Genomic DNA, 15,103 nt, shown 5'->3' on the forward strand with positions numbered 1-15,103 from the left:
CTTGTTTCATTTGCATTTGAAAATTATTTGTACAATCATATTTTTTCAAGTGTCATTTATAATTATGAAAAAAACTCATACACAGCATAAATGTCTGACAATAAAGGATTGGTTAAACAGCTCACCACGTGATAAAATGTTAAGCAGCCACTACAAGCAGTGTTTACAAAGATGTTTTATGACCTAGAAATGTGGAAATGATATTAAAAGAAAAAACTGTGCGAGTATATACAAAATACAAAATATTGATTCATGGAGAAGCAAAGGAGGAAAATACACCAAATTATTTACAGAGGTTCTCTCTAGGTGTTGTGATTTTTTTTGTACACATGTGTAGTTTAGTATTTTATTAACCAAAGTAACATTTCTTCTAGGAATAATTCTAGCCAAAATACATTTTTTTCAAGCTCCTAATTCTCCTTCCTCCCCACTCCCATCTGTCCTCTGAAGTAACATTAATGGTTTGACATGTACCTTCACTCCTTTCTCTGACATCAGCATGTACCTGTTCACATGTTACAAAAAAGACCTTCCTTTATGGAAGTATAAAATAATATACTATATAAATTCTAAGTCACTTTAGAACTTATAAGACATTTGCTCTTTGTCCCTGAGAAGCTATCACAGATGTCTTTCTATTCGTATCACATAAATTCACTTTTTTTTAAAGATTTTATTTATTTATTTGACAGAGAGAGAGAGACACAGCAAGAGAAGGAACACAAGCAGGGGTATGGGAGAGGGAGAACAGGCTTTCCGCAGAGCAGGGAGCCCGATGTGGGGCTCGAACCCAGGACCCTGAGATCATGACCTGAGCCGAAGGCAGATACTTAACCGACTGGGCCACGCAGGCACCCCTAAACTCATTTTTTAATAGCTGACAGATTCCAGAGTATGAGGGTTTTATAAACACTTGTCTTAATCATAGCTATTCAGGATACTTACAGTTTGATGCTTTAAAAAGACAATTTTTTAAAGTCATTGAATATATAGCTTTATGTTCTTCTGCCTTCACTTGGGCAGAATAGTTTACTAGAAATAGAATCTACAGGTTAAATGATATGTGGGCATTTTCAATTTGCATAGGTCCTGCCGAGTATTCTCCCTCCAAATTGTGTACCAATTTATATCCCACCAGCTAAGGTTTTGTTATTCCTGCATCTTTAACTTTCCCTGACATTCCAAGTTTTTCATACTTAGTACATATTCCCTTTAAAATTAGGCAGAGGGTCACCTGGCTGGCTCAGTGGGTGTAACATGGGACCCTTGATCTCAGGGTTGTGAGTTTGAGCCCCACATTGGGTGTAGAGATTACTTAAAAATAAAATCTAAACAAACAAACACAATCAGAAAGAAAAAAAAAGGTTGGGGGGATTTCTAAATCATATTGAGCTAGACCCCCACCATCTCTGTCCTGAGCAGGCTTGCATGGTCTCTCCCCACCTCCGGTGCTCGCTCTCAAGCCCATTTCCTGCCAAGCACTTTACAAAATCCAAGCACGCTTCTAGTGCAATAGTTTAAAAACACTTAAACTTTGTAACATGGGGGAAAGTTTTTGATATATTAAGTAAAAATAGCAGATTTCAAGATTTTGTTCACACTGATAGCAACCCTGTAAAACTCTATTTGGATGGAAGGTAATAAGGAAATATAAAAACCACACAGGGGCAGGGATAGGAGAGCCATTGAGAACTAGGTATATTCTGGACTGCAGCTCCCTCTGTGTGTCTAGCACCCGAGCTAACCTCTCTGATCTTTCCTCATCAGTCATTTGAGAATCATAGCAGCACCTACCCATGGGGCTCCTTGGAGGACTGATGAAGACGAAACTGGCAGATGGAGTACATGGAATCAGGCTCTGGCAAGCTCTAGCTAAAGCAGCTGTGATTGTTCTGTCATGTAGTATGGATCAAGTAAGGACAGTAGAGCTGATTTGCCACTTTTACCATCATCTTTTTTCAATTACCAACAACAGGGACGCCTGGCTGGATTCAGTCAGTTAAGCAGCTGCCTTTGGCTCAAGTCATGATCCCAGGGTTCTGGGATCGAGCCCCGTATTGGGTTCCATGTTAAGCAGGGAGCCTGCTTCCCCTCTGCCTGCCCCTCTCCGTGCTTGGTGCTTTGGTGCTCGCTCGCGCTCTCTCCCTGTGTGTCAAATCAATCAATCAATCAATCGATCGATCATCTTTTAAAAATAAATAAATAAGCAGGCTCAGTCGTTAAGCGTCTGCCTTGGGCTCTGGTCATGATCCCAGAGTACTGGGATCAAGTCACACTTCTGGCTCCCTGCTCAGCGGGATGCCTGCTTCTCCCTCTCCCATTCCCCCAGCTTGTGTTCCCTCTCTTTCTGCATCTCTCTCCATCAAATAAATAAAAATCTTTATAAATACATAAATAAATAAGTAAAAATCAAAAACAACAACAAAAGGAAAACGAATGATACAAAATATCCCCAAAGGGTAAATCACAGCTTCTTAAATGACAGGCAGATTTAACAAATATAAAAAAATACAGGCTGGGACGCCTGGGTGGCTCAGTTGGTTAAGCAGCTGCCTTCGGCTCAGGTCATGATCCCAGCGTCCTGGGATCGAGTCCCGCATCGGGCTCCTTGCTCATCAGGGAGCCTGCTTCTCCCTCTGCCTCTGCCTGCCATTCTGTCTGCCTGTGCTCGCTCGCTCTCCCTCTCTCTCTGACAAAATAAATAAATAAAAAATCTTAAAAAAAAAAATACAGGATGCCTAGTTAAATTTGAATAGTTGAACAACCAGTAATATTTCAGTGTATCTCCCATGTAAGATCACGTCTCACCTCCCCCCACCCCAAGCTCAAGCCACAAGGGCAAACTCTCTGCTCCTGTACATGCCAAGATTTTTCCTCCCACCTCTGGGCATCAGTGCCCAGGTCTCCTCCTGCCTGCATAACCCCCCCTCCTTCTCCCCACCTCTGCCTGGCCAACTCCTACTCAGCTCAGACATCATCTCCCTTGATCCCAGGCTACTCACCCTGATACGGTCTTGATGCCCCCGATGGGCAGTTGCCATGACAACAAGAAGACTTTGTCTTGTTCATTCTTGTAGACCTAGTACCCACCTCATGCCTGCCACCGAATAGGTGGTCAACTAAAAGGTCAAATGAATGAATTTCCTCCCAACCCCCAGCCTGTTCTCTCCCACCACAGAGCACCCCATCTGCTGCTTCCCAAGTCATGTGGGTTTCATTCATTCCCTGTCACAAAGGGTGTAATGTGAGTGGTCCACACAGGAGGCAGAGTGCACTACAGAAGCCTGGTGTTCCGGTCAATCAACTGGGAAGCAGAATCACTCTTGCAACAACAACAGCCCCACCCAATTCCTGGTTGCTGTTATTGGCTCCCAACATCAAGTCCTTACTCTACATGTGAGCAAAGCACTGTACACACATGGGCTTGTTGTTCCTTATCACCACCTATGAGAAGGATGGCACTACAATCCCATTTTATAGATGAGAAAAATGAGGCTCAAAGAGGGTAAGGTCACTTGCTCAAGGTCACACAGCGAAGCTCAAACTCAAGCCCCTCTGATAGGCAAGAGCTTGGTCCTGCCTATTAAAACAATACTCCACCTGGGTGGCTCGTCGGTTAAGCAACTGCCTTCAGCTCGGGGCATAATTCCAGGGTTCTGGGATCGAGTCCCAAATCTGGCTCCCTGCTCAGCAGGGGGGTCTTCTCCTCCCTCTGTCTCTGCACCTCTCCCCTGCTTGTGCGCTCTCTCTCTCTCAGATATTTAAATAAAATATTTAAAACAAAAATAGTACTCCACCTGAAGAGAAGTCCCCCAGGGCGTCTGGGTGGTACAATGGGTTGGGTTGGCTCAAGTCATGATCTCGGGGTCCTGGGACTGAGCCCCACTCAGGCTCCCTGCTTAGCAGGGAAACTGCTTGTCCCTCTCCCCTGCCCTGCTCGTGTTCTCTCTTGTTATCTCTCTCTCAAATAAATAAATACAATCTTTTTTTTTTAAGTTTTTTTTTTAAAGATTTTATTTAGTTATTTGACAGACAGAGATCACAAGTAGGCAGAGAGGCAGGCAGAGAGAGAGGAGGAAGCAGGCTCCCCGACGAGCAGAGAGCCCGATGCGGGGCTCGATCCCAGGACCCTGAGACCACGACCCAAGCCAAAGGCAGAGGCCCAACCCACTGAGCCACCCAGGCGCCCCAGATAAATACAATCTTTTTTAAAAAAAAGATGACTCTTGGTTTCAGCTGGGATGATAATCTCAGGGTCTTGAGATCCAAACCTACAGCAGGCTCCTCTCAGTGTGGAGTCAGCTTGGATTTCATCTTTTTAAAAAGATTTTATTTATTTGATAGAGAGAAGGAGAGAGAAGCAGGCTCCCTGTTGATCATGGAGCCCCACACAGGGCTTGATGGATAGCACCCTGGGATCATGACCTGAGCTGAAGGCAATCACTTAACAGACTGAGCTACCTAGGCATCCCAAGTGGCAAACTTTTGATTTCAGCTCAGGCCATGATGGGACGGAGGAACATGGGGGAGCAGGTCATGGGATCCAGCCCCTCCCCCCTCGGCTCAGTGCTCTGCATGGAGTCTGCTTGAGATTCTCTCTCTCCCTCTCCCCTGTCCCTCCTCCTGCTTGCAGGCACATACACTCTCTCAAATAAGTAAAATCTTTTTTTTTAAAGATTTTATTTATTTATTTGACAGACAGAAATCACAAGCAGACAGAGATGCAAGAAGAGAGAGAAAGGAGGAAGCAGGCTCCCTGCTGAGCAGAGAGCCCCATGCGGGACTCGATCCCAGGACCCTGAGATCATGACCTGAGCCGAAGGCAGCGGCTTAACCCACTGAGCCACCCAGGCGCCCATAAGTAAAATCTTTTTAAAATCAATCTATCAACCAATCCTTTTTTTTTGGTTAAAGATTTTTTACTTATTTATTTGACAGAGAGACATAGCGAGAGAAGGAACACAAGCAGAGGGAGTGGGAGAGGGAGAAGCAGGCTTCCTGCTAAGCAGGGAGCCCAATGCAGGGCTCAATCCCAGGACCCTGGGATCACAACGAGGCAAAGGCAAACGCTCAATGACTGAACCACCCAGGCACCCCTCAACCAGTCCTTTTTTTAAAAATTAAGTCCCCTGGGGCGCCTGGGTGGCTCAGTGGGTTAAGCCTCTGCCTTCGGCTCCGGTCATGATCCCAGGGTCCTGGGATTGAGCCCTGCATCAGGCTCACTGCTGATGATCAGTCTGCTTCCCCCTCTCTCTCTGCCTGCCTCTCTGCCTACTTGTGAGCTCTGTCTGTCAAATAAATGAATAAAATCCTAAAAAAAAAAAATTAAGTCCCCCAACATGATATTCCCTAGAGCAAAGGCCAGGCCGTGCTGGGTAGAGGCTTCCTCACTACCCATCTCCCCTCATTTTGCCATCTCACAGACCTAGGCAGAGCTAAAAAAAAAACACCCTGAACCCAAGAGAGTCCATACACTCCACTGTCATTCAACCGACAGTTGCTGACATCATTGACATCAGTGAGATGGGTACCACGCTAGTGCACAGTGGTGGTCCCTGGCCCTGGAAGACCATGGACAAGGGAGGAGACAAGGGAGGGAAGGCTTGGATCTGGGCAAGGAGATGAGCAGTCAGCTTTCCAACGTCTAACAGGGAAACTGAGTGCCCTGGTTTGTGGGGCCAAGGAAGGGGATTTGCCTATGCTATTCCCTCTGCCTGGCAAGCCGTGTTTCAGTGCTAGCTCCAATGTTGCTCCCAGTGCGACTTCCTCTGATTGCCCTTTCTTTCTTTCTTTGAAGATTTTATTTTTTTACTTATCTGACAGAGAGATAGAGAGCACAAGTAGGCAGAGCAGAAGGCGGAGGGAGAGGGAGAAGCAGGCTCTCTGCTGAGTGGGGAGCCCCACGTGGGGCTTGATCCCAGGACCCCAGGATCATTACTTGAGACGAAGGCAACCACCTTAACCAACTGAACCATACAGGCGCCCTTCTTTCTTTCTTTCTTTCTTAAATATTTTATTTTGGGGACACCTGGGTGACTCAGTCGGTTAAGCATCTGACTTCACCTCAGGTTGTGATCTTGGGGTCCTGGGATGTCCAGCTTCCACTCAACGGGGAGTCTGCTTCTCCCTCTCCCTCTACCCCTCCCTCCACTTATGCTCTTTCTCTCTCAAATAAATAAATAATATTTTAAAAAAGATTTTATTTATTTGACAGAAAGACACAGCAAGAGAGGGAGCACAAGGAGGGGGAGTGGGAGAGGGAGAAACAGGCTCCCTGTGGAGCAGGGAGCCAGATGAGGGGCTCGATCCCAGGACTCTGGGATCATGACCCGAGGCGAAGGTGACGCCCAATGACTGAGCCACCCAGGTGCCCCAATAAATAATATTTTTAAAGATTTTATTTATATAGTGGCATCTGGGTGGCTCAGTGGGTTAAGCCTCTTGCCATCAGCCCAGGTCATGATCTTGGGGTCCTGGGATTGAGCCCTATATCAGGCTCTCTGCTCAGCAGGGAGCCTGCTTCCCCCTCTCTCTCTGGCTGTTTTTCTGCCTACTTGTGCTCTCTCTCTCTGTCAAATAAATAAATAAAATCTTTAAGAAAATGATTTTATTTATATATTTGAGAGAGGGAGGGAGAGAGAGAGAGAAAGCAGGAGGAGGGGCAGAGAGAGAGGAAGAGAGAGAATCCACAGCAGACTCCCCACATGGGGCTTGATCTCACGAGCCTGAGATTAGACCTGAACTGAAACCAAGAGTGGGGTCCCCACGCTACTGTGCACCCAGGTGCCCCAAAGATTTTATTTTTAACCAATCTCCACACCCAACATGGGGCTCAAACTTACAACCCCAAGGTCAAGAGTCACATGCTTCACCAACTGAGCCAGCCAGGTACTCCTGATTGCTCTCCAACAGCTGCTCTACACTCTCCACCCTTGCTCCCTATTTCCTTCCCGGGTCTTGCACCATCTGTGAAGACCTCGTTGAAGACATGCTTCTTCACTCACCTCTCTCTCCCTCACCAAAAGGGGTACCCCGCACAAGTCACCATCAGCCACTCTTCACTGCTGCGCAAAGTGCCTAGGCCGAGGTAGGCACCTACACAGTAAATACTACTCAGTGCACTCATGAATTAATGAGTGAGGTCCAAAGGCCAAACCAGAGTGAGAGGCGAGGCAAGGTGAGGCCAGGCAGGGGAGCAGCACCAACAAACCCCTGAAGGGAGAAAGGGCTCTTTGAAACACCCAGAGGAGTGCCAAGCACACGGGACCATGGGATGTGATGAGAACCAAAAGACAGGGAGTGCTGTGAGCCCAAGCCAGCGTCAGGCTTCTCGAACATACTCGCACTGGAAGCGTGTGGGGGTGACCGGTCCCCTAGCAACCCGGGGAAGCCGCAGGGAAGGCAAGACAGCCCTGGAACCCAGCTGAAGGACATGACACTGTCATCCGGCACACTCGCCAAGAAGGGGGAGAAATTTACACTTGGCCAAGACCTTCTGCTAAGTGGAAGAGCAAGATGTAGAACGGGATGCATGATGTAATCACATCAATGATTTTTAAACATTATAGGTGTTTTCATTTCTCTTTATAAATCCCTAAAGAATGCGGCACCTGGGTGGCTCAGTTGGTTGAACGGCCAACTCTTGAGTTCAGCTCCGGTCATGATCTCAGGCTCCATCCTCAGTGGGGAATCTTCTCCAAGATTCTCTTTCTCCCTCTGTCCTCCTCCTGGGCTCGTATGCTCCTACGTGCACACACATTCTCTCTCTCTCTCTCTCTTTCTGTCCCTAAAATAAATAAATAAATCTTTTAAAAAAGGCAGGGGGCACCTGGGTAGCTCAGTCGTTAAACATCTGCCTTTGACTCGGGTCATGATCCCAGAGTCCTGGCATCAGAGACCCGCCTCTGGCTCCTGGCTCAACGGGAAGCCTGCTTCTCCCTCTTCCACTCCCTCTGCTTGTGTTCCCTCTCTCCCTGCCTCTCTCTCTGTCAAATAAATGAATAAAATCTTAAAAAAAAAAAAATTTAAGGGCACCTGGGTGGCTCAGTGGATTAAACCTCTGCCTTCAGCTCAGGTCATGATCTCAGGGTCCTGGGATGGAGCCCCGCATCAGGCTATCTGCTCAGCGGGGAGCCTGCTTCCCTTCCTCTCTCTGCCTGCCTCTCTGCCTACTTGTGATCTCTCTCTGTCAAATAAATAAATAAAATCTTTTAAAAAAAATCTTAGAAAAAAAGAAATCCCTCCAGGACAGGAGTCTCAGGGTAGGAAGGGAAATGGGGGAGGAGTGAAGAGGGAGACTTCTCATTTAACTCCACATTTAATCCTCTGTAGTATTGGCATTCCTCTATGTATTTGTTTTTGTTGTTGTTGTTAAACCATTATGAAATAAAGAAAAAGAAAAATTTCAGTGAGGCCTCCCTTTCTTGGAAACTCTTCCTGTGTCCTACTTGGTTGCAAGCCCACTGGGGCCCTTCTGATTACTCATGTGAAGCCCTTTGGCTTCTCGGATGCTTCCACCATTAGACTGGCAGGGTCTATTCTGGGGTCTTTCCGCATGTGCCAGAGTGGCGGCTGGCCCCACAGAACAGATGGATGAAGGAGGCCCAGCCATGGCTCCATGATGAGCAGGATGGAAATGAACGTCAGTGGGCCTGTGCTTCTGGGGGAAGCCTGAGGAAAAGCGATGGGACCTGGATCCAAATCCTAGCTGTAACAGTGACCACCCGCTGCCCTAGTACAGACCGCTATTGGCCTTAGTTTCCCCACCTGTAAAATGGAGCTGATAGCTCCATCTGCCCCCATTGGCTTGGATAGGGCAGGTAGAAGCCCAGCAGAGTCTCAGCAGATGGCGGGGAGGGAGCAGACAGAAAGGACCCCAGGGCAAACGTGGGGATAAGGTGAGGCAAGGTTCTATTTCCTTAGTGAGGTTCCTCTCCAGTAGCTGAGGGGGGCAGGAGCTGAGAGGCTGGTCTCCTCCTGAATCTCAGCAGGAACAGGGGCCTGGAGCACTGGGAACTGCCTGGGGGCTCTGCTCGAGTAGCAGGAGGGGTCGGAGTGCACCAAAGCTGCACTGTGGGGAGGGCTTGGAATTTCCAGATTCCAACTTTGCAGTTTTCTTTTGGGGAGCCCTCCCTCATCACCACTGTAGCAGTGGGGGAGGGGACCAGCTCCCTCACTGCCAGCACACAGAAGCCCCTGGGCTGGGAGAGCAGCCTCTGGTAACAGTCACGAGGGAGGCTGGGCCCAGGGACTCTTATCTGGCCTGACCTTGTGGAGACTGACCACTCCCTCCTTCTAGAAAATGTGGCCCCCTGCCCTCTCGGAAGCCTTTTTCTCCTTAAATCCCTATGGTTCTGTGTGGGGCCTCAGTGCCCAATTCTACTCCTTGGCCCTCCCCGCTGGGGTGCTTTGCTGGCGCCAGCTCTCAACCACCTTCCCTATGCTTCTCCCTGGAGACCCTTGGGCATTTCTGGCTCAGCAGGTCTGTGCCTGTCCCCTCCCTCCCCGAAGCACCAGGTTGCCCAAGCCTTAACTACTGGCCACTCCCCAGCACCTCCTGCCCTCCCCCCCCCCCATACCAGCTCTACCAATTTGAATTCCTGACTATCCCACCCTCTACTCACCTCCCCAGACCCAGGCCCCTGCCCCCAGGCTGGGGGGAGGAATCCTTCAGATAAGGGCAAGGGGCAAAGGGACACACCTGGGTTCAGACCCTGGCTCTGTTACCAACTGAATGACCTTGATGCATGACCTCCTCTCTCTGAGCCAGTTTCCCCATCTGTAAAAAGGAGAAATAATTACACCATCTGGTTAGGGTTGCCGTGAGCAGGACAGCAAGACGTGAGCTAAGGCAAGTGGCGAAGGCTCATAAAGGTCAGTTCTTATTGGGAAGCGCCCATGGATCGCCCCAGGCCAACACTTTCTTGAGCCGGTCTTGGTTACAGGCCATTCGGTGCCCCTGTCCTAAATTTAGGAATACGCTGGCCCACAGACCCTGATGCCACTCCTCACTGGGTTCAGATGCGGGTGTGGAGGGCACAACAGGAGGTTAGACCCAGTCTGATGGGAGAGGCAGTGAAATGAATGGGTAATTTACTCATTTACAGGGATATGCCTGGGGGCTGTTCAGGCATCTGGGAGGAGCAGCTAAATCCAGGGAGGGTGGGGCTGGATGGAGAAGCTGCCCCCAAGACAGGATAGAGGGCACTTTTGAAGGACGCTGGCCAAAGGGGCAGAGTAGCGCTCCCCTCCCCTCCCCCGCCCCCTCCAGGAAGGCTGATTTTAGGGAAAAGGAAGTTGAGGCTGAGAATGAAAAAATCGCCTGAAGTTTCCCCGGTGATCCAGGATTAGGATTCAGCCCCCACCCCCCACTCTCAGGGTGAGCAAGAGGGGCCAAGCCCTGGAGAGGGCACTCTCTAGCCAAGAGGTGTGGCCAGGGCAGTCCCCCAAGCTAAGGTCAATGTCCTAGAGGTCCAGCTAGGTGGGCATAGCCTGCCAGGTGGTCATTTACTAGAGGACTGAAGGGAGTTTACCTGCGGGTTCAGAGCACAATGAGGCACGCAAGCCTATAGCCAGGCATCAGACACCCAGGCTTTGGAGAGAGTGGGACCTGAAAATACTGAGCACTGCAGACCAGAAGAGACCCAATGCAGATCCTCCCCACCTCCTGGTGTTCACAGTGCCACCAGGGCCCCAGGAACCCTCTGTGCCCGGGTTCCTAGAGGCAGCTCCACCTGGTTTCACAAGACCAGAGTTGGGCCAGTGTGTTCTATCTTAGGTGGAACATCCCGACCTCCTACAGGCCCCCACCCGTCCGACTTTCACTGGGTTGAGACAGGCATAGGAGGGTGTGACCAAAAAAGTGGAATAAGTGTCTCTGAGTTCTTTTTCATTATGTCCGGATAATTTGAAACCTGCACAGTGGCAAAGGACAAGAGGGGCAGGTCACCGAAAGGTAGAGGAGGGACGGATGGGCTGGACGCAGGTCCCTATGGCAGGTGGGCCTTGGAAAAGGCTAGAAGGAGGCCCTTGGGCATCTTCATGCTGTTTTTGTGGCAGTTCTTTTCTCTTGCCACCGGTTCTCTCTTCTCATTTGTGAATTGGGTTAATCCATACCCAATTGTGAGGGGCAGGAGTAGGAAACCAGGTCCCTGATGAGAAATAACTAAAAGCCAAAAGCCCTTCCTCTGTGGGAGGAGGGCTGGTGAGGTGCTGAGACTTGCCCTGACCAGAGGCCCCTGGGCAGAAGTAGACAGCCCCAGGACATGATCTGTGACCCTTGTTCCAGAACGCTTCAGGCTCTTTGGATGCTGCCCCTTTGCCCACTCCAGACTCCTCTGCCCTCTGGCCAGCTGGGCTTCCCAACCCCCAGCCCCTCCTGGGCAGGCCTGGACAGGCTTTGGGCCTCTAGGTGGTCTGGTCAGTTGGGGAGGGGCCCCACCAGTGCAGGCCACAACCAGGCACCTGCTCCTTCCTAGCCTGCCCACCTCACTAGACCTGCATGGCGTCCCTGTGCAGGTTCTCAGTGCCCTGGTGGGAAGCAAGCTGGACCCAGAGCCCACAGCCCCTGGCACCTGTGTCCTTACCAGCTTTCTTGGTCTTCCTTTGGGTCCTGGCCCTGGGCTAAGTGCTCTGTACATTTGACCTGCTCAATATAACTTCCTGCTGCACCCCCAGCCCTGACAAAGATGAAGACACTGAGGTTCAGAGAACCCTTCCAGCTGTCCACTGGCAGGCCAGGGCTTGGACCTACCTGGCCGGGTTCTGGCCCCCCAGCTGCTCCACCGCTGGTGGCCCTGCCTCCTCCAGGGCCTTGTGCTTCTTCACTCATTCACTCAAACTTCCCATGGTCTCAAGGAAACTAGGATTTGTAGGAACAGGACCAGAAGAAGAGTTCTGAAGATCAAGGCTTCCCTGTGGCTGGGTGTCAGACTTGCCAGGCCTGATACTGATCAGGGGTGCCCAGAAAGACAACCACCGTAGATAGGGAGGAGGGGCTCCACAGGGTGCTTTGGTGAGAGGGGACAGAGAGAACAGGGTTGGGTGGGGCCTGAATCCCACGCCTGCAGGGTCAAAGAGATGTTTCTGTTTACCCTGACACTGGGGCTCAGGGCCTGAGAAGACAGGTGTGGGGCCAGGCAGCTGACTCCCATGCAAGGGCCCTGGGGAGCAACCCTTGGGGCACCCAGCCTGCCCCCTGGTGGCAGTGTCAGGAAGCTCCCGGGGACTTGGAAGCCCTTCCGGGAGAGGGGGCCCTCAGCGTCAGGTAGATACCTATCTCCAATCTCTTTCCCCTGCCTGTGCCACTGCTCCCTAAGTTTCCCCAAGTATTCAAGCACTCATTGATTGTTCTCATGCCCCAGGGCCTTTGCATCTGTGGTTGCCACTGACGAGGATCCCCAGCTTCTCACCTGCCCTAGTGTCCCAGTGTCAAAATTAGCAAAGACATCCTCTGCTGCTCAGGGTCAACACCTTCCACTGTTCCAGTGGATTTAGCCCAGTGTGGAATATGAATGCCTGGAGCCCAGCCAGAGCCCACATACAGAGGATGGTCAAAAACTGCTTGTTCGGGGCGCCTGGGTGGCTCAGTCGTTAAGTGTCTGCCTTCTGCTCAGGTAATGATCGCAGGGCCCTGGGATCAAGCCCTGCATCGGGCTCCCTGCTTCGCGGGAAGCCTGCTTCTCCCTCTCCCACTCCCTCTGCTTGTGTTCCCTCTCTCACTGTGTCTCTTTCTGTCGAATAAATAAAACAAAACAAAACAAAACAAAACAAAACCTGCTTGTTCCTTCACTCCATGTGCATTTATTGAAGACCCACTATGAGCCAGGCAATGAATAAGCCATTTGTGGAACTTGCATTCTGTCTGTGGAGATGGCTGTGGGGGCGGGACACAGACAACAGAAAAACCGTGGGCAAAACACCAGGTGTAGATTGGGCTGGGGGGGGAAGTGAAGCAGGGTAAGGGCCGCAGTGAGGGGTGGGATGGCTCTACGTAACTACAGCAGATAATTCTGCAGCTGTTGAAACAATGGGAGCAATCTTCCACGAATGGTCAGGGAAGGATGCAAAGTTCACCAGAAAAATGACAGAACAATATAGTTTGTGTAACTCTCATTGGGTTCTTACAGAATTAGAGTCATTGTCTTTAAATTTGAAAGTAGGTGGGTTAACGTTTCTCTTCTCTGGCTGAACTGCTGTTGTTCTCCTGATGTGTGGACATTCTTGTCCCTAGCCCTAGTACACAAAATGTTGGCTCTCCACTCCATACAATATGACTTGGCCTTGAGAAAGGACAGTTTGATGATACACGCTACATGGCTGAACTCTGAGGACCTTATGCTCAGTGACATAAGCTAAACACAAAAAGACAAATTTCCTGCGTGAGTCTACTTATAGGAGATCCCTAGAGCAATGAAATTCAGAGACACAAAGTAGATTCAAGGTTATTGGGGACTGAGGGAAAGGGTATGGGGAGTTGTTTAATGGGTACAGAATTTCAGTTTTGCGAGACAAAAAGAACTTGGGGGAATTGGCTGCATGACGATATGAATGTACTTCACACTACTGAATTACACATTTAAGAATGGTCAAGGTGGGAGATGCCTGGCTGGCTCAGTGGGTAGAGCCCGCAACTCTTGATTACGGGATTGTGAGTTCCAGCCCTGAATTGGGTGTAGAAATTGCTTAAAAATAAAAATCTTGGGGCGCCTGGGTGGCTCAGTGGGTTAAGCCGCTGCCTTCGGCTCAGGTCATGATCTCAGGGTCCTGGGATCAAGTCCCGCATCGGGCTCTCTGCTCAGCAAGAGGCCTGCTTCCCTCTCTCTCTCTGCTTGCCTCTCTGTCTACTTGTGATCTCTCTCTGTCAAATAAATAAATAAAATCTTAAAAAAAAAAAATAAAAATCTTTAAAAAATGGTTCTTGGAAAAAAACCTTAAAAAAAAAATGGTTCTCGGGGTGCCTGGGTGGCTCAGTGGGTTAAGGCTCAGCCTTCAGCTCAGGTCATGATCTCAGGGTCCTGGAATCGAGCCCTGCATCGGGCTCTCTGCTCCGCAGGGAGCCTCCCCCCCCACCGCCTCCACCCTCCCTGCCTCTCTGCCTACTTGTGATCTGTCAAATAAATAAATAAAATCTTTAAAAAAAAATTGGTTCTCGGCGCCTGGGTGGCTCAGTCAGCTAAGCGTCTGCCTTCCCTCTTCCCTAGGTCATGACCCCAGGGTCACAGGATTGAGCCCTACATCCGGCTCCTCGCTTAGCAGAGAGCCTGCTTTTCCCTCCTACTCTGTCACTCCCCACTGCTCATACTCTCTCTCTCTCTCAAAGAAATAATAAAATAAAATCTTTAAAGAAAATGGTTGAGGGGTGCTTGGGTGGCTCAGTCGTTAAATGTCTGCCTTCGGCTTGGGTCATGGTCCCAGGGTCGAGGGATCAAGCCCCACATCAGGCTCCTTGCTCAATGGGAAGCCTGCTTCTCTATCTCCCACTCCCCCTGCTTGTATTCTCTCTCTTGATGTGTGTGTCTCTCTCTGTCAAATACATAAATAAAATCTTAAGATAAAAAATTTAAAAATGGGGGGCGCCTGGGTGGCTCAGTGGGTTAGGCCGCTGCCTTCGGCTCAGGTCATGATCTCAGAGTCCTGGGATCGAGCCCCACATCGGGCTCTCTGCTCGGCGGGGAGCCTGCTACCTCTTCTCTCTCTGCCTGCCTCTCTGCTTACTTGTGATCTCTCTGTCAAATAAATAAATAAAATCTATTAAAAAAAATTTAAAAATGGTTGAGTAAGGAAGAGTTTCTTTCCCAGGCTTAGGCCAGAGACCTTCCACTCACAAGTGGTGTGTGTGCACACCACAGCTGCTGAACTAGTCCCTGTATTTTGTGAGGATAAGGTGGCAACCCCCCCCCCTCCACAGGGTCTGTTCCTTTCCAGTTCCTGCCTTCAGCCTCAAGGCCAGCTTGGTGGAACCCTCTGGACCCAATTCACCAATTCCCCAAGGAAACTAACTACTAGTGGCTCCAATCCTTCTGCCTGCCCAGGGAATGCTTCTAGTCATTTCCTCCTGCACCCAGGAAGGCAGTGCCCTTCCTTTGACATCATCGTTGGACTC

The sequence above is a fragment of the Lutra lutra genome, chromosome 12 (assembly GCF_902655055.1).
Source record: "Lutra lutra chromosome 12, mLutLut1.2, whole genome shotgun sequence".
NCBI classification, from domain to species: domain Eukaryota; kingdom Metazoa; phylum Chordata; class Mammalia; order Carnivora; family Mustelidae; genus Lutra; species Lutra lutra.